Source organism: Schistocerca americana, chromosome 4 (genome assembly GCF_021461395.2).
Source record: "Schistocerca americana isolate TAMUIC-IGC-003095 chromosome 4, iqSchAmer2.1, whole genome shotgun sequence".
In the NCBI taxonomy this organism is placed as follows: domain Eukaryota; kingdom Metazoa; phylum Arthropoda; class Insecta; order Orthoptera; family Acrididae; genus Schistocerca; species Schistocerca americana.
In genome coordinates, this window is record NC_060122.1 from 7,446,838 (window position 1) to 7,468,215 (window position 21,378).

Below are 21,378 nucleotides of genomic sequence, written 5' to 3' on the forward strand. Positions count from 1 at the left end.
AGGAAGCCCTGAACGTTACAATTAACTATCAGATTTGCGTAGGATTTGAAAATCTATACTCACAGGAGAACGACCATAAGGTGCCCGAGGCAGCGATAGACCCTTGGAGACAAGTCGGCTGAAGGACGATGTATTGAATCTCGACTCAATTTGAGTATTCCATCGTCATTAGGAGGCCCTGAAAGTTACAATTAACTATCAGTTTCGCGACGGATTCGAAAATCTAGACTCACAGGAGAAGGACCCTATGGCGCCCGAGGCAGCAATATCCCCTTGTAGACAAGTCGGCTGGAGGGAGATGTATTGAATCTCCACGCAATTTAAGTGTTCCATCGTCATTAGGAGGCCCTGAACGTTGCAATCAACTATCAGTTTTGCGTCGGATTCGACAATCTAGACTCACAGGAGAACGACCATAAGTTGCCCTACGCAGCAATAGACCGTTGGAGACAAGTCGGCTGAAGGACGATGTATTGAATATCGACGTGATTTTAGTGTTCCATCGTCATTAGGAGGCCCTGAACGTTACAATTAACTATCAGTTTCGCGTTGGATTCGAATATCTAGACTCAAAGGAGAAGGAGCCTATGGTGATCGAATCAGCAATATCCCCTTGGAGACAAGTCGTCTGGAGGACGATGTATTGAATCTCCATGCAATTTAAGTGTTCCATCGTCATTAGGAGACCCTGAACGTCACAATTAACTGTCAGTTTCGCGTCGGATTCGAAAATCTAGACTCACAGGAGACGGACCCTATCGTGCCCGCGGCAGCAATATCCCCTTGGAGACAAGTCGGCTGGAGGACGATGTATTGAATCTCCACGCAATTTGAGTGTTCCGTCGTCATTAGGAGGCCCTGAACGTTACAACTAACTATCACTTTTGCGTCGGATTCGACAATCTAGACTCACAGGAGAACGACCATAAGTTGCCAAGGCAGCAATAGACACTTGGAGACAAGTCGGCTGAAGGACGATGTATTAAATCTCGACGCAATTTGAGTGTTCCATCGTCATTAGGAGGCCCTGAACGTTACAATCAACTATCAGTCTCGCGTCGGATTCGAAAATCTAGACTCACAGGAGACGGACCATATGGTTCCCGAGGCAGTAATATGCCCTTGGAGACAAGTCGGCTGGAGGACGATGTATCGAATCCTGACGCAATTTGAGTGTTCCATCGTCATTAGGAGGCCCTGATCGTTACAATTAACTATCAGTTTCGCGTCGGATTCGATAATCTAGACTCACAGGAGAACGACCATATGGTGCCCGAGGCAGCAAATACCATTGGAGACAAGTCGGCTGGAGGACGATGTATTGAATCTCGACGCAATTTGAATGTTCGTCATTAGGAGACCCTGAACGTTACAATTAACTATCAGTTTCGCGTCGGATTCGAAAATCTAGACTCACAGGAGACGAACCATATGGTGCAGGTGGAAGCAATATGCCTCTGGAGACAAGTCGGCTGAATGGCGATGTATTGAATCTCGACGCAAGTAAGTGTTCCATCGTCATTAGGAGGCGCTAAACGTTACAATTAACTATCAGTTTCGCGTCTCATTCGAAATTTCTAGACTCACAGGGAAGAACCATATAGTGCCCGAGGCAGCAATATCCCCTTGTAGACAAGTCGCCTGGAGGACGATGTATTGAATCTCGACACAATTAAGTGTTCCATCGTCATTAGGAGGCGCTAAACTTTAGAATTATCTATCAGTTATGCGTCGGATTCGAAAATCTAGACTCACAGGAGACGGACCCTATGGTGCCCGCGGCAGCAATATCCCCTTGGAGACAAGTCGGCTGGAGGACGATGTATTGAATCTCCACGCAATTCGAGTGTTCCATCGTCATTAGGAGGCCCTGAACGTTACAACTAACTATCACTTTTGCGTCGGATTCGACAATCTAGACTCACAGGAGAACGACCATAAGTTGCCAAGGCAGCAATAGACACTTGGAGACAAGTCGGCTGAAGGACGATGTATTGAATCTCGACGCAATTTGAGTGTTCCATCGTCATTAGGAGGCCCTGAACGTTATAATTAACTATCAGTCTCGCGTCGGATTCGAAAATCTAGACTCACAGGAGACGGACCATATGGTTCCCGAGGCAGCAATAACCCCTTGGAGACAAGTCGGCTGGAGGACGATGTATCGAATCCCGACGCAATTTGAGTGTTCCATCGTCTTGAGGAGGCCCTGATCGTTACAATTAACTATCAGTTTTGCGTCGGATTCGATAATCTAGACTCACAGGAGAACGACCATAAGGTGCCCGAGGCAGCAAAGACCCTTGGAGACAAGTCGGCTGGAGGACGATGTATTGAATTTCGACGCAATTTGAATGTTCGTCATTAGGAGAACCTGAACGTTACAATTAACTATCAGTTTCGCGTCGGATTTGAAAATCTAGACTCACAGGAGACGTACCATATGGTGCAGGTGGAAGCAATATGCCCCTGGAGACAAGTCGGCTGATTGTCGATGTATTGAATCTCGACGCAATTAAGTGTTCCATCGTCATTAGGAGTCGCTAAACGTTACAATTAACTATCACTTTCGCAACTGTTTCGAATTTTCTACACACACAGGAAAGAACCATATAGTGCCCGAGGCAGCAACATCCCCTTGTAGACAAGTCGCCTGGAGGACGATGTGTTGAATCTCGACGCAATTAAGTGTTCCATCGTCATTAGGAGGCGCTAAACATTAAAATTAACTATCAGTTATGCGTTGGATTCGAAAATCTATACTCACAGGAGACGGACCATAAGGTGCCCGAAGCAGCAATAGACTTTTTGAGACAAGTCGGCTGAAGGGCGATGTATTGCATCTCGACGCAATTTGAGTGTTCCATCGTCATTAGGAGGTCCTGATCGTTACAATTAACGATCAGTTTCGCGTCGGATTCGAGAATCTAGACTCACAGGAGAACGACCATAAGGTGCCCGAGGCAGCAAAAACCCTTGGAGACAAGTCGGCTGGAGGACGATGTATTGAATTTCGACGCAATTTGAATGTTCGTCATTAGGAGACCCTGAACGTTACAATTAACTATCTGTTATGCGACGGATTCGAAAATCTAATCTCACAGGAGAAAGACCATAAGGTGCCCGAGGCAGCAATATCCCCATGGAGACAAGTCGGCTGGAGGACGATGTATTGAATCTCGACGCAAGTTGAGTGTTCCATCGTCATTAGGAGGCCCTGAACGTTACAAGTAACTATCAGTTTTGCGTGGGATTCGACCATCTAGACTTACAGGAGAACGATCATAAACTGCCCGAGGCACCAATAGACCCTTGCAGACAAGTCGGCTCGAGGACGATGTATTGAATCTAGACGCAATTTGAGTGTTCCATCGTCATTAGGAGGCCCTGAACGTTACAATTAACTATCAGATTTGCGTCGGATTTGAAAATCTAGACTCACAGGAGAACGACCACAAGGTGCCCGAGGCAGCGATAGACCCTTGGAGACAAGTCGGCTGAAGGACGATGTATTGAATCTCGACTCAATTTGAGTATTCCATCGTCATTAGGAGGCCCTGAACTTTACAATTAACTATCAGTTTCGCGTCTGATTGGAAAATCTAGACTCACAGGGAAGGACCATATAGTGCCCGAGGCAGCAATATCCCCTTGTAGACAAGTTGCCTGCAGGACGATATATTGAATCTCGACGCAATTTGAGTGTTCCATCGTCATTAGGAGGCGCCAAACGTTACAATTAACTATCATTTATGCGTCTGATTCGAAAATTTAGACTCACAGTGGAATGACTATAAGGTGCCCGAAGCAACAATAGACCCTGGGAGACAAGTCGGCTAAAGGACGATGTATTGAATCTCGACGCAATTTAAGTGTTCCATCGCCATTAGGAGGCCCTGAACGTTACAATTAAGTATCAGTTTCGCGTCGGACTCGAAAATCTAGACTCACAGGAGAAGGACCCTATGGTGCCCGAGGTAGCAATATTCCCTTGGAGACAAGTCGGCTGGAGGACGATGTATTGAATCTCCACGCAATTTAAGTGTTCCATCGTCATTAGGAGGCCCTGAACGTTACAAACAGCTATCAGTTTTGCGTCGGATTCGACAATCTAGACTCACAGGAGAACGACCATAAGTTGCCCTAGGCAGCAATAGCCCTTCGAGACAAGTCGGCTGAAGGACGATGTATTGAATATCGACGCAATTTTAGTGTTCCATCGTCATTAGGAGGCCCTAAACGTTACAATTAACTATCAGTTTTGCGTCGGATTCGAAAATCTAGACTCACAGGAGAAGGACCCAATGGTGCCCGAGGCAGCAATATCCCCTTGGAGACAAGTCGGCTGGAGGACGATGTATTGAATCTCCATGCAATTTAAGTGTTCCATCGTCATTAGGAGACCCTGAACGTTACAATTAACTATCAGTCTCGCGTCGGATTCGAAAATCTAGACTCACAGTAGAACGACCATAAGTTGCCCGAGGCAGCAATAGACTCTTGGAGACATGTCGGCTCCAGGAAGATGTATTTAATCTAGACTCAATTTGAGTGTTCCATCGTCATTAGGAGGCCCTGAACGTTACAATTAGCTATCAGATTTGCGTCGCATTTGAAAATCTAGACTCACAGTAGAACGACCATAAGGTGCCCAAGGCAGCGATTGACCCTTGGAGAAAAGTCGGCTGATGGACGATGTATTGAATCTCGACTCAATTTGAGTATTCCATCGTCATTAGGAGGCCCTGAACTTTACAATTAACTATCAGTTTCGCGTCTGATTTGAAAATCTAGACTCACAGGGAAGGATAACATAGTGCCCGAGGCAGCAAAATCCCCTTGTAGACAAGTCGCCTGGAGGACGATGTATTGAATCTCGACGCAGTTTGAGTGTTCCATCGTCATTAGGAGGCGCTAAACGTTACAATTAACTATCAGTTATGCGTCGGATTCGAAAGTCTAGACTCACAGTAGAACGACCATAAGTTGCCCGAGGCAGCAATAGACTCTTGGAGACGAATCGGCTGAAGGACGATGTATTGAATCTCGACGCAATTTGAGTGTTCCATCGTCATTAGGAGGCCCTGAACGTTACAATTAACTATCAGTTATGCGTCGGATTCGAAAATCTATTCTCACAGGAGAACGACCATAAGGTGCCCGAGGCAGCAATATCCCCATGGAGACAAGTCGGCTGGAGGACGATGTATTGAATCTCGACGCAATTTGAGTGTTCCATCGTCCTTAGGAGGCCCTGAACGTTACAAGTAACTATCAGTTTTGCGTCGGATTCGACCATCTAGACTTACAGGAGAACGATCATAAACTACCCGAGGCACCAATAGACCCTTGCAGACAAGTCGGCTCGAGGAAGATGTATTGAATCTCGACGCAATTTGAGTGTTCCATCGTCATTAGGAGGCCCTGAACGTTGCAATTAACTATCAGATTTGCGTCGGATTTGAAGATCTAGACTCACAGGAGAACGACCATAAGGTGCCCGAGGCAGCGATAGACCCTTGGAGACAAGTCGGCTGAAGGACGATGTATTGAATCTCGACTCAATTTGAGTATTCCATCGTCATTAGGAGGCCCTGAACTTTACAATTAACTATCAGTTTCGCGTCTGATTCGAAAATCTAGACTCACAGGGAAGGACCATATAGTGCCCGAGGCAGCAATATCCCCTTGTAGACAAGTTGCCTGCAGGACGATATATTGAATCTCGGCGCAATTTGGGTGTTCCATCGTCATTAGGAGGCGCCAAACGTTACAATTAACTATCAGTTTCGCGTCGGATTCGAAAATCTAGACTCACAGGAGACGGACCCTATGGTGCCCGAGGCAGCAATGTCCCCTTGGAGATAAGTCGGCTGGAAGACGATGTATTGAATCTCCACGCAATTTGAGAGTTCCATCGTCATTAGGAGGCCCTGAACGTTACAATTAACTATCAGTTTTGCGTCGGATTCGACAATCTAGACTCACAGGAGAACGACCATAAGTTGCCCTAGGCAGCAATAGACCCCTGGAGACAAGTCGGCTGAAGGACGATGTATTGAATATCGACGCAATTTGAGTGTTCCATCGTCATTAGGAGGCCCTGAACGTAACAATTAACTATAAGTTTTGCGTCGGATTCGATAATCTAGACTCACAGGAGAACGACCATAATGTGCCCGAGGCAGCAAAAACCCTTGGAGACAAGTCGCCTGGAGGACGATGTATTGAAGTTCGACGCAATTTGAATGTTCGTCATTAGGAGACCCTGATCGTTACAATTAACTATCAGTTTCGCGTCGGATTCGAAAATCTAGACTCACCGGAGACGAACCATATGGTGCAGGTGGAATCAATATTCCCCTGGAGACAAGTCGGCTGAGTGGCGATGTATTGAATCTCGACGAAATTAAGTGTTCCATCGTCATTAGGAGGCGCTAAACGTTACAATTAACTGTCAGTTTCGCGTCTGATTCGAATTTTCTAGACTCACAGGGAAGAACCATATAGTGCCCGAGTCAGCAATATCCCCTAGTAGACAAGTCGCCTGGAGGACGATGTATTGATTCTCGACGCAATTAAGTGTTCCATCGTCATTAGGAGGCGCTAAACGTTACAGTTAACTATCAGTTATGCGTTGGATTCGAAAATCTAGACCCACAGGAGACGGACCATAAGGTGCCCGAGGCAGCAAAAATCCTTGGAGACAGGTCGGCTGGAGGACGATGTATTGAATCTCGACGCAATTTGAATGTTCGTCATTAGGAGACCCTGAACGTTGCAATTAACTATCAGTTATGCGTCGGATTCGAAAATCTAATCTCACTGGAGATCGACCATAAGGTGCCCGAGGCAGCAATATCCCCATGGAGACAAGTCGGCTGGAGGACGATGTATTGAATCTCGACGAAATTTGAGTGTTCCATCGTCATTAGGAGGCCCTGAACGATACAAGTAACTATCAGTTTTGCGTCGGATTCGACCATCTAGTCTTACAGGATAACGATCATAAACTGCCCGAGGCACCAATAGACCCCTGCAGACAAGTCGGCTCGAGGAAGATGTACTGAATCTAGACGCAATTTGAGTGTTCCATCGTCATTAGGAAGCCCTGAACGTTACAATTAACTATCAGATTTGCGTAGGATTTGAAAATCTATACTCACAGGAGAACGACCATAAGGTGCCCGAGGCAGCAAAAACCCTTGGAGACAAGTCGGCTGGAGGACGATGTATTGAATTTCGACGCAATTTGAATGTTCGTCATTAGGAGACCCTGAACGTTACAATTAACTATCAGTTTCGCGTCGGATTTGAAAATCTAGACTCACAGGAGACGTACCATATGGTGCAGGTGGAAGCAATATGCCCCTGGAGACAAGTCGGCTGATTGACGATGTATTGAATCTCGACGCAATTAAGTGTTCCATCGTCATTAGGAGTCGCTAAACGTTACAATTAACTATCACTTTCGCAACTGTTTCGAATTTTCTACACTCACAGGAAAGAACCATATAGTGCCCGAGGCAGCAACATCCCCTTGTAGACAAGTCGCCTGGAGGACGATGTATTGAATCTCGACGCAATTAAGTGTTCCATCGTCATTAGGAGGCGCTAAACGTTACAATTAACTATCAGTTATGCGTTGGTTTCGAAAATCTATACTCACAGGAGACGGACCATAAGGTGCCCGAAGCAGCAATAGACTTTTTGAGACAAGTCGGCTGAAGGGCGATGTATTGCATCTCGACACAATTTGAGTGTTCCATCGTCATTAGGAGGTCCTGATCGTTACAATTAACGATCAGTTTCGCGTCGGATTCGAGAATCTAGTCACAGGAGACGGACCATAAGATGCCCGAGGCAGCAAAACCCTTGGAGAGAAGTCGGCTGGAGGACGATGTATTGAATCTCGACGCAATTTGAATGTTCGTCATTAGGAGACCCTGAACGTTACAATTAACTATCAGTTATGCGTCGGATTCGAAAATCTAATCTCACAGGAGAAAGACCATAAGGTGCCCGAGGCAGCAATATCCCCATGGAGACAAGTCGGCTGGAGGACGATGTATTGAATCTCGACGCAAGTTGAGTGTTCCATCGTCATTAGGAGGCCCTGAACGTTACAAGTAACTATCAGTTTTGCGTGGGATTCAACCATCTAGACTTACAGGAGAACGATCATAAACTGCCCGAGGCACCAATAGACCCTTGCAGACAAGTCGGCTCGAGGACGATGTATTGAATCTAGACGCAATTTGAGTGTTCCATCGTCATTAGGAGGCCCTGAACGTTACAATTAACTATCAGATTTGCGTCGGATTTGAAAATCTAGACTCACAGGAGAACGACCATAAGGTGCCCGAGGCAGCGATAGACCCTTGGAGACAAGTCGGCTGAAGGACGATGTATTGAATCTCGACTCAATTTGAGTATTCCATCGTCATTAGGAGGCCCTGAACTTTACAATTAACTATCAGTTTCGCGTCTGATTGGAAAATCTAGACTCACAGGGAAGGACCATATAGTGCCCGAGGCAGCAATATCCCCTTGTAGACAAGTTGCCTGCAGGACGATATATTGAATCTCGACGCAATTTGAGTGTTCCATCGTCATTAGGAGGCGCCAAACGTTACAATTAAGTATCATTTATGCGTCTGATTCGAAAATTTAGACTCACAGTGGAATGACTATAAGGTGCCCGAAGCAACAATAGACCCTTGGAGACAAGTCGGCTGAAGGACGATGTATTGAATCTCGACGCAATTTAAGTGTTCCATCGCCATTAGGAGGCCCTGAACGTTACAATTAAGTATCAGTTTCGCGTCGGACTCGAAAATCTAGACTCACAGGAGAAGGAACCTATGGTGCCCGAGGTAGCAATATTCCCTTGGAGACAAGTCGGCTGGAGGACGATGTATTGAATCTCCACGCACTTTAAGTGTTCCATCGTCATTAGGAGGCCCTGAACGTTACAATCAGCTATCAGTTTTGCGTCGGATTCGACAATCTAGACTCACAGGAGAACGACCATAAGTTGCCTTAGGCAGCAATAGCCCTTCGAGACAAGTCGGCTGAAGGACGATGTATTGAATATCGACGCAATTTTAGTGTTCCATCGTCATTAGGAGGACCTAAACGTTACAATTAACTATCAGTTTCGCGTCGGATTCGAAAATCTAGACTCACAGGAGAAGGACCCAATGGTGCCCGAGGCAGCAATATCCCCTTGGAGACAAGTCGGCTGGAGGACGATGTATTGAATCTCCACGCAATTCGAGTGTTCCATCGTCATTAGGAGGCCCAGAACGTTACAACTAACTATCACTTTTGCGTCGGATTCGACAATCTAGACTCACAGGAGAACGATAATAAGTTGCCAAGGCAGCAATAGACACTTGGAGACAAGTCGGCTGAAGGACGATGTATTGAATCTCGACGCAATTTGAGTGTTCCATCGTCATTAGTAGGCCCTGAACGTTATAATTAACTATCAGTCTCGCGTCGGATTCGAAAATCTAGACTCACAGGAGACGGACCATATGGTTCCCGAGGCAGCAATAACCCCTTGGAGACAAGTCGGCTGGAGGACGATGTATCGAATCCCGACGCAATTTGAGTGTTCCATCGTCTTGAGGAGGCCATGATCGTTACAATTAACTATCAGTTTTGAGTCGGATTCGATAATCTAGACTCACAGGAGAACGACCATAAGGTGCCCGAGGCAGCAAAAACCCTTGGAGACAAGTCGGCTGGAGGACGATGTATTGAATTTCGACGCAATTTGAATGTTCGTCATTAGGAGACCCTGAACGTTACAATTAACTATCAGTTTCGCGTCGGATTTGATAATCTAGACTCACAGGAGACGTACCATATGGTGCAGGTGGAAGCAATATGCCCCTGGAGACAAGTCGGCTGATTGACGATGTATTGAATCTCGACGCAATTAAGTGTTCCATCGTCATTAGGAGTCGCTAAACGTTACAATTAACTATCACTTTCGCAACTGTTTCGCATTTTCTACACTCACAGGAAAGAACCATATAGTGCCCGAGGCAGCAACATCCCCTTGTAGACAAGTCGCCTGGAGGACGATGTATTGAATCTCGACGCAATTAAGTGTTCCATCGTCATTAGGAGGCGCTAAACGTTACAATTAACTATCAGTTATGCGTTGGATTCGAAAATCTATACTCACAGGAGACGGACCATAAGGTGCCCGAAGCAGCAATAGACTTTTTGAGACAAGTCGGCTGAAGGGCGATGTATTGCATCTCGACGCAATTTGAGTGTTCCATCGTCATTAGGAGGTCCTGATCGTTACAATTAACGATCAGTTTCGCGTCGGATTCGAGAATCTAGTCACAGGAGACGGACCATAAGGTGCCCGAGGCAGCAAAACCCTTGGAGAGAAGTCGGCTGGAGGACGATGTATAGAATCTCGACGCAATTTGAATGTTCGTCATTAGGAGACCCTGAACGTTACAATTAACTATCAGTTATGCGTTGGATCCGAAAGTCTAGACTCACAGGAGAACGACCATAAGCTGCCCGAGGCAGCAATACACCCTTGGAGACAAGTCGGCTGGAGGACGATGTATTGAATCTCGACGCAAGTTGAGTGTTCCATCGTCATTAGGAGGCCCTGAACGTTACAAGTAACTATCAGTTTTGCGTGGGATTCGACCATCTAGACTTACAGGAGAACGATCATAAACTGCCCGAGGCACCAATAGACCCTTGCAGACAAGTCGGCTCGAGGACGATGTATTGAATCTAGACGCAATTTGAGTGTTCCATCGTCATTAGGAGGCCCTGAACGTTACAATTAACTATCAGATTTGCGTCGGATTTGAAAATCTAGACTCACAGGAGAACGACCATAAGGTGCCCGAGGCAGCGATAGACCCTTGGAGACAAGTCGGCTGAAGGACGATGTATTGAATCTCGACTCAATTTGAGTATTCCATCGTCATTAGGAGGCCCTGAACTTTACAATTAACTATCAGTTTCGCGTCTGATTGGAAAATCTAGCCTCACAGGGAAGGACCATATAGTGCCCGAGGAAGCAATATCCCCTTGTAGACAAGTTGCCTGCAGGACGATATATTGAATCTCGACGCAATTTGAGTGTTCCATCGTCATTAGGAGGCGCCAAACGTTACAATTAACTATCATTTATGCGTCTGATTCGAAAATTTAGACTCACAGAGGAATGACTATAAGGTGCCCGAAGCAACAATAGACCCTTGGAGACAAGTCGGCTGAAGGACGATGTATTGAATCTCGACGCAATTTAAGTGTTCCATCGCCATTAGGAGGCCCTGAACGTTACAATTAAGTATCAGTTTCGCGTCGGACTCGAAAATCTAGACTCACAGGAGAAGGACCCTATGGTGCCCGAGGTAGCAATATTCCCTTGGAGACAAGTCGGCTGGAGGACGATGTATTGAATCTCCACGCAATTTAAGTGTTCCATCGTCATTAGGAGGCCCTGAACGTTACAATCAGCTATCAGTTTTGCGTCGGATTCGACAATCTAGACGCACAGGAGAACGACCATAAGTTGCCCTAGGCAGCAATAGCCCTTCGAGACAAGTCGGCTGAAGGACGATGTATTGAATATCGACGCAATTTTAGTGTTCCATCGTCATTAGGAGGCCCTAAACGTTACAATTAACTATCAGTTTCGCGTCGGATTCGAAAATCTAGACTCACAGGAGAAGGACCCAATGGTGCCCGAGGCAGCAATATCCCCTTGGAGACAAGTCGGCTGGAGGACGATGTATTGAATCTCCATGCAATTTAAGTGTTCCATCGTCATTAGGAGACCCTGAACGTTACAATTAACTATCAGTCTCGCGTCGGATTCGAAAATCTAGACTCACAGTAGAACGACCATAAGTTGCCCGAGGCAGCAATAGACTCTTGGAGACATGTCGGCTTGAGGATGATGTATTAAATCTAGACGCAATTTGAGTGTTCCATCGTCATTAGGAGGCCCTGAACGTTACAATTAGCTATCAGATTTGCGTCGCATTTGAAAATCTAGACTCACAGTAGAACGACCATAAGGTGCCCAAGGCAGCGATTGACCCTTGGAGAAAAGTCGGCTGATGGACGATGTATTGAATCTCGACTCAATTTGAGTATTCCATCGTCATTAGGAGGCCCTGAACTTTACAATTAACTATCAGTTTCGCGTCTGATTTGAAAATCTAGACTCACAGGGAAGGATCACATAGTGCCCGAGGCAGCAAAATCCCCTTGTAGACAAGTCGCCTGGAGGACGATGTATTGAATCTCGACGCAGTTTGAGTGTTCCATCGTCATTAGGAGGCGCTAAACGTTACAATTAACTATCAGTTATGCGTCGGATTCGAAAGTCTAGACTCACAGTAGAACGACCATAAGTTGCCCGAGGCAGCAATAGACTCTTGGAGACGAATCGGCTGAAGGACGATATATTGAATCTCGACGCAATTTGAGTGTTCCATCGTCATTAGGAGGCCCTGAACGTTACAATTAACTATCAGTTATGCGTCGGATTCGAAAATCTATTCTCACAGGAGAACGACCATAAGGTGCCCGAGGCAGCAATATCCCCATGGAAACAAGTCGGCTGGAGGACGATGTATTGAATCTCGACGCAATTTGAGTGTTCCATCGTCCTTAGGAGGCCCTGAACGTTACAAGTAACTATCAGTTTTGCGTCGGATTCGACCATCTAGACTTACAGGAGAACGATCATAAACTACCCGAGGCACCAATAGACCCTTGCAGACAAGTCGGCTCGAGGAAGATGTATTGAATCTCGACGCAATTTGAGTGTTCCATCGTCATTAGGAGGCCCTGAACGTTGCAATTAACTATCAGATTTGCGTCGGATTTGAAAATCTAGACTCACAGGAGAACGACCATAAGGTGCCCGAGGCAGCGATAGACCCTTGGAGACAAGTCGGCTGAAGGACGATGTATTGAATCTCGACTCAATTTGAGTATTCCATCGTCATTAGGAGGCCCTGAACTTTACAATTAACTATCAGTTTCGCGTCTGATTCGAAAATCTAGACTCACAGGGAAGGACCATATAGTGCCCGAGGCAGCAATATCCCCTTGTAGACAAGTTGCCTGCAGGACGATATATTGAATCTCGACGCAATTTGGGTGTTCCATCGTCATTAGGAGGCGCCAAACGTTACAATTAACTATCAGTTTCGCGTCTGATTCGAATTTTCTAGACTCACAGGGAAGAACCATATAGTGCCCGAGGCAGCAATATCCCCTAGTAGACAAGTCGCCTGGAGGACGATGTATTGATTCTCGACGCAATTAAGTGTTCCATCGTCATTAGGAGGCGCTAAACGTTACAATTAACTATCAGTTATGCGTCGGATTCGAAAATCTAATCTCACAGGAGATCGACCATAAGGTGCCCGAGGCAGCAATATCCCCATGGAGACAAGTCCTCTGGAGGACGATGTATTGAATCTCGACGAAAGTTGAGTGTTCCATCGTCATTAGGAGGCCCTGAACGATACAAGTAACTATCAGTTTTGCGTCGGATTCGACCATCTAGACTTACAGGATAACGATCATAAACTGCCCGAGGCACCAATAGACCCCTGCAGACAAGTCGGCTCGAGGAAGATGTACTGAATCTAGACGCAATTTGAGTGTTCCATCGTCATTAGGAAGCCCTGAACGTTACAATTAACTATCAGATTTGCGTAGGATTTGAAAATCTATACTCACAGGAGAACGACCATAAGGTGCCCGAGGCAGCGATAGACCCTTGGAGACAAGTCGGCTGAAGGACGATGTATTGAATCTCGACTCAATTTGAGTATTCCATCGTCATTAGGAGGCCCTGAAAGTTACAATTAACTATCAGTTTCGCGACGGATTCGAAAATCTAGACTCACAGGAGAAGGACCCTATGGTGCCCGAGTCAGCAATATCCCCTTGTAGACAAGTCGGCTGGAGGACGATGTATTGAATCTCCACGCAATTTAAGTGTTCCATCGTCATTAGGAGGCCCTGAACGTTGCAATCAACTATCAGTTTTGCGTCGGATTCGACAATCTAGACTCACAGGAGAACGACCATAAGTTGCCCTACGCAGCAATAGACCGTTGGAGACAAGTCGGCTGAAGGACGATGTATTGAATATCGACGTGATTTTAGTGTTCCATCGTCATTAGGAGGCCCTGAACGTTACAATTAACTATCAGTTTCGCGTTGGATTCGAATATCTAGACTCAAAGGAGAAGGAGCCTATGGTGATCGAATCAGCAATATCCCCTTGGAGACAAGTCGTCTGGAGGACGATGTATTGAATCTCCATGCAATTTAAGTGTTCCATCGTCATTAGGAGACCCTGAACGTTACAATTAACTGTCAGTTTCGCGTCGGATTCGAAAATCTAGACTCACAGGAGACGGACCCTATCGTGCCCGCGGCAGCAATATCCCCTTGGAGACAAGTCGGCTGGAGGACGATGTATTGAATCTCCACGCAATTTGAGTGTTCCATCGTCATTAGGAGGCCCTGAACGTTACAACTAACTATCACTTTTGCGTCGGATTCGACAATCTAGACTCACAGGAGAACGACCATAAGTTGCCAAGGCAGCAATAGACACTTGGAGACAAGTCGGCTGAAGGACGATGTATTAAATCTCGACGCAATTTGAGTGTTCCATCGTCATTAGGAGGCCCTGAACGTTACAATCAACTATCAGTCTCGCGTCGGATTCGAAAATCTAGACTCACAGGAGACGGACCATATGGTTCCCGAGGCAGCAATATCCCCTTGGAGACAAGTCGGCTGGAGGACGATGTATCGAATCCTGACGCAATTTGAGTGTTCCATCGTCATTAGGAGGCCCTGATCGTTACAATTAACTATCAGTTTCGCGTCGGATTCGATAATCTAGACTCACAGGAGAACGACCATATGGTGCCCGAGGCAGCAAATACCATTGGAGACAAGTCGGCTGGAGGACGATGTATTGAATCTCGACGCAATTTGAATGTTCGTCATTAGGAGACCCTGAACGTTACAATTAACTATCAGTTTCGCGTCGGATTCGAAAATCTAGACTCACAGGAGACGAACCATATGGTGCAGGTGGAAGCAATATGCCTCTGGAGACAAGTCGGCTGAATGGCGATGTATTGAATCTCGACGCAATTAAGTGTTCCATCGTCATTAGGAGGCGCTAAACGTTACAATTAACTATCAGTTTCGCGTCTCATTCGAAATTTCTAGACTCACAGGGAAGAACCATATAGTGCCCGAGGCAGCAATATCCCCTTGTAGACAAGTCGCCTGGAGGACGATGTATTGAATCTCGACACAATTAAGTGTTCCATCGTCATTAGGAGGCGCTAAACTTTAGAATTATCTATCAGTTATGCGTCGGATTCGAAAATCTAGACTCACAGGAGACGGACCCTATGGTGCCCGCGGCAGCAATATCCCCTTGGAGACAAGTCGGCTGGAGGACGATGTATTGAATCTCCACGCAATTCGAGTGTTCCATCGTCATTAGGAGGCCCTGAACGTTACAACTAACTATCACTTTTGCGTCGGATTCGACAATCTAGATTCACAGGAGAACGACCATAAGTTGCCAAGGCAGCAATAGACACTTGGAGACAAGTCGGCTGAAGGACGATGTATTGAATCTCGACGCAATTTGAGTGTTCCATCGTCCTTAGGAGGCCCTGAACGTTACAAGTAACTATCAGTTTTGCGTGGGATTCAACCATCTAGACTTACAGGAGAACGATCATAAACTGCCCGAGGCACCAATAGACCCTTACAGACAAGTCGGCTCGAGGACGATGTATTGAATCTAGACGCAATTTGAGTGTTCCATCGTCATTAGGAGGCCCTGAACGTTACAATTAACTATCAGATTTGCGTCGGATTTGAAAATCTAGACTCACAGGAGAACGACCATAAGGTGCCCGAGGCAGCGATAGACCCCTGGAGACAAGTCGGCTGAAGGACGATGTATTGAATATCGACGCAATTTGAGTGTTCCATCGTCATTAGGAGGCCCTGAACGTAACAATTAACTATAAGTTTTGCGTCGGATTCGATAATCTAGACTCACAGGAGAACGACCATAAGGTGCCCGAGGCAGCAAAAACCCTTGGAGACAAGTCGCCTGGAGGACGATGTATTGAAGTTCGACGCAATTTGAATGTTCGTCATTAGGAGACCCTGATCGTTACAATTAACTATCAGTTTCGCGTCGGATTCGAAAATCTAGACTCACCGGAGACGAACCATATGGTGCAGGTGGAATCAATATTCCCCTGGAGACAAGTCGGCTGAGTGGCGATGTATTGAATCTCGACGAAATTAAGTGTTCCATCGTCATTAGGAGGCGCTAAACGTTACAATTAACTGTCAGTTTCGCGTCTGATTCGAATTTTCTAGACTCACAGGGAAGAACCATATAGTGCCCGAGTCAGCAATATCCCCTAGTAGACAAGTCGCCTGGAGGACGATGTATTGATTCTCGACGCAATTAAGTGTTCCATCGTCATTAGGAGGCGCTAAACGTTACAGTTAACTATCAGTTATGCGTTGGATTCGAAAATCTAGACCCACAGGAGACGGACCATAAGGTGCCCGAGGCAGCAAAAATCCTTGGAGACAGGTCGGCTGGAGGACGATGTATTGAATCTCGACGCAATTTGAATGTTCGTCATTAGGAGACCCTGAACGTTGCAATTAACTATCAGTTATGCGTCGGATTCGAAAATCTAATCTCACAGGAGATCGACCATAAGGTGCCCGAGGCAGCAATATCCCCATGGAGACAAGTCGGCTGGAGGACGATGTATTGAATCTCGACGAAATTTGAGTGTTCCATCGTCATTAGGAGGCCCTGAACGATACAAGTAACTATCAGTTTTGCGTCGGATTCGACCATCTAGACTTACAGGATAACGATCATAAACTGCCCGAGGCACCAATAGACCCCTGCAGACAAGTCGGCTCGAGGAAGATGTACTGAATCTAGACGCAATTTGAGTGTTCCATCGTCATTAGGAAGCCCTGAACGTTACAATTAACTATCAGATTTGCGTAGGATTTGAAAATCTATACTCACAGGAGAACGACCATAAGGTGCCCGAGGCAGCAAAAACCCTTGGAGACAAGTCGGCTGGAGGACGATGTATTGAATTTCGACGCAATTTGAATGTTCGTCATTAGGAGACCCTGAACGTTACAATTAACTATCAGTTTCGCGTCGGATTTGAAAATCTAGACTCACAGGAGACGTACCATATGGTGCAGGTGGAAGCAATATGCCCCTGGAGACAAGTCGGCTGATTGACGATGTATTGAATCTCGACGCAAATAAGTGTTCCATCGTCATTAGGAGTCGCTAAACGTTACAATTAACTATCACTTTCGCAACTGTTTCGAATTTTCTACACTCACAGGAAAGAACCATATAGTGCCCGAGGCAGCAACATCCCCTTGTAGACAAGTCGCCTGGAGGACGATGTATTGAATCTCGACGCAATTAAGTGTTCCATCGTCATTAGGAGGCGCTAAACGTTACAATTAACTATCAGTTATGCGTTGGATTCGAAAATCTATACTCACAGGAGACGGACCATAAGGTGCCCGAAGCAGCAATAGACTTTTTGAGACAAGTCGGCTGAAGGGCGATGTATTGCATCTCGACGCAATTTGAGTGTTCCATCGTCATTAGGAGGTCCTGATCGTTACAATTAACGATCAGTTTCGCGTCGGATTCGAGAATCTAGTCACAGGAGACGGACCATAAGGTGCCCGAGGCAGCAAAACCCTTGGAGAGAAGTCGGCTGGAGGACGATGTATTGAATCTCGACGCAATTTGAATGTTCGTCATTAGGAGACCCTGAACGTTACAATTAACTATCAGTTATGCGTCGGATACGAAAATCTAATCTCACAGGAGAAAGACCATAAGGTGCCCGAGGCAGCAATATCCCCATGGAGACAAGTCGGCTGGAGGACGATGTATTGAATCTCGACGCAAGTTGAGTGTTCCATCGTCATTAGGAGGCCCTGAACGTTACAAGTAACTATCAGTTTTGCGTGGGATTCAACCATCTAGACTTACAGGAGAACGATCATAAACTGCCCGAGGCACCAATAGACCCTTACAGACAAGTCGGCTCGAGGACGATGTATTGAATCTAGACGCAATTTGAGTGTTCCATCGTCATTAGGAGGCCCTGAACGTTACAATTAACTATCAGATTTGCGTCGGATTTGAAAATCTAGACTCACAGGAGAACGACCATAAGGTGCCCGAGGCAGCGATAGACCCTTGGAGACAAGTCGGCTGAAGGACGATGTATTGAATCTCGACTCAATTTGAGTATTCCATCGTCATTAGGAGGCCCTGAACTTTAAAATTAACTATCAGTTTCGCGTCTGATTGGAAAATCTAGACTCACAGGGAAGGACCATATAGTGCCCGAGGCAGCAATATCCCCTTGTAGACAAGTTGCCTGCAGGACGATATATTGAATCTCGACGCAATTTGAGTGTTCCATCGTCATTAGGAGGCGCCAAACGTTACAATTAACTATCATTTATGCGTCTGATTCGAAAATTTAGACTCACAGTGGAATGACTATAAGGTGCCCGAAGCAACAATAGACCCTTGGAGACAAGTCGGCTGAAGGACGATGTATTGAATCTCGACGCAATTTAAGTGTTCCATCGCCATTAGGAGGCCCTGAACGTTACAATTAAGTATCAGTTTCGCGTCGGACTCGAAAATCTAGACTCACAGGAGAAGGAACCTATGGTGCCCGAGGTAGCAATATTCCCTTGGAGACAAGTCGGCTGGAGGACGATGTATTGAATCTCCACGCACTTTAAGTGTTCCATCGTCATTAGGAGGCCCTGAACGTTACAATCAGCTATCAGTTTTGCGTCGGATTCGACAATCTAGACTCACAGGAGAACGACCATAAGTTGCCTTAGGCAGCAATAGCCCTTCGAGACAAGTCGGCTGAAGGACGATGTATTGAATATCGACGCAATTTTAGTGTTCCATCGTCATTAGGAGGACCTAAACGTTACAATTAACTATCAGTTTCGCGTCGGATTCGAAAATCTAGACTCACAGGAGAAGGACCCAATGGTGCCCGAGGCAGCAATATCCCCTTGGAGACAAGTCGGCTGGAGGACTATGTATTGAATCTCCACGCAATTCGAGTGTTCCATCGTCATTAGGAGGCCCAGAACGTTACAACTAACTATCACTTTTGCGTCGGATTCGACAATCTAGACTCACAGGAGAACGATAATAAGTTGCCAAGGCAGCAATAGACACTTGGAGACAAGTCGGCTGAAGGACGATGTATTGAATCTCGACGCAATTTGAGTGTTCCATCGTCATTAGTAGGCCCTGAACGTTATAATTAACTATCAGTCTCGCGTCGGATTCGAAAATCTAGACTCACAGGAGACGGACCATATGGTTCCCGAGGCAGCAATAACCCCTTGGAGACAAGTCGGCTGGAGGACGATGTATCGAATCCCGACGCAATTTGAGTGTTCCATCGTCTTGAGGAGGCCATGATCGTTACAATTAACTATCAGTTTTGAGTCGGATTCGATAATCTAGACTCACAGGAGAACGACCATAAGGTGCCCGAGGCAGCAAAAACCCTTGGAGACAAGTCGGCTGGAGGACGATGTATTGAATTTCGACGCAATTTGAATGTTCGTCATTAGGAGACCCTGAACGTTACAATTAACTATCAGTTTCGCGTCGGATTTGATAATCTAGACTCACAGGAGACGTACCATATGGTGCAGGTGGAAGCAATATGCCCCTGGAGACAAGTCGGCTGATTGACGATGTATTGAATCTCGACGCAATTAAGTGTTCCATCGTCATTAGGAGTCGCTAAACGTTACAATTAACTATCACTTTCGCAACTGTTTCGCATTTTCTACACTCACAGGAAAGAACCATATAGTGCCCGAGGCAGCAACATCCCCTTGTAGACAAGTCGCCTGGAGGACGATGTATTGAATCTCGACGCAATTAAGTGTTCCATCGTCATTAGGAGGCGCTAAACGTTACAATTAACTATCAGTTATGCGTTGGATTCGAAAATCTATACTCACAGGAGACGGACCATAAGGTGCCCGAAGCAGCAATAGACTTTTTGAGACAAGTCGGCTGAAGGGCGATGTATTGCATCTCGACGCAATTTGAGTGTTCCATCGTCATTAGGAGGTCCTGATCGTTACAATTAACGATCAGTTTCGCGTCGGATTCGAGAATCTAGTCACAGGAGACGGACCATAAGGTGCCCGAGGCAGCAAAACCCTTGGAGAGAAGTCGGCTGGAGGACGATGTATAGAATCTCGACGCAATTTGAATGTTCGTCATTAGGAGACCCTGAACGTTACAATTAACTATCAGTTATGCGTCGGATTCGAAAATCTAATCTCACAGGAGAAAGACCATAAGGTGCCCGAGGCAGCAACATCCCCATGGAGACAAGTCGGCTGGAGGACGATGTATTGAATCTCGACGCAAGTTGAGTGTTCCATCGTCATTAGGAGGCCCTGAACGTTACAAGTAACTATCAGTTTTGCGTGGGATTCGACCATCTAGACTTACAGGAGAACGATCATAAACTGCCCGAGGCACCAATAGACCCTTGCAGACAAGTCGGCTCGAGGACGATGTATTGAATCTAGACGCAATTTGAGTGTTCCATCGTCATTAGGAGGCCCTGAACGTTACAATTAACTATCAGATTTGCGTCGGATTTGAAAATCTAGACTCACAGTTAGAACGACCATAAGGTGCCCGAGGCAGCGATAGACCCTTGGAGACAAGTCGGCTGAAGGACGATGTATTGAATCTCGACTCAATTTGAGTATTCCATCGTCATTAGGAGGCCCTGAACTTTACAATTAACTATCAGTTTCGCGTCTGATTGGAAAATCTAGCCTCACAGGGAAGGACCATATAGTGCCCGAGGAAGCAATATCCCCTTGTAGACAAGTTGCCTGCAGGACGATATATTGAATCTCGACGCAATTTGAGTGTTCCATCGTCATTAGGAGGCGCCAAACGTTACAATTAACTATCATTTATGCGTCTGATTCGAAAATTTAGACTCACAGAGGAATGACTATAAGGTGCCCGAAGCAACAATAGACCCTTGGAGACAAGTCGGCTGAAGGACGATGTATTGAATCTCGACGCAATTTAAGTGTTCCATCGCCATTAGGAGGCCCTGAACGTTACAATTAAGTATCAGTTTCGCGTCGGACTCGAAAATCTAGACTCACAGGAGAAGGACCCTATGGTGCCCG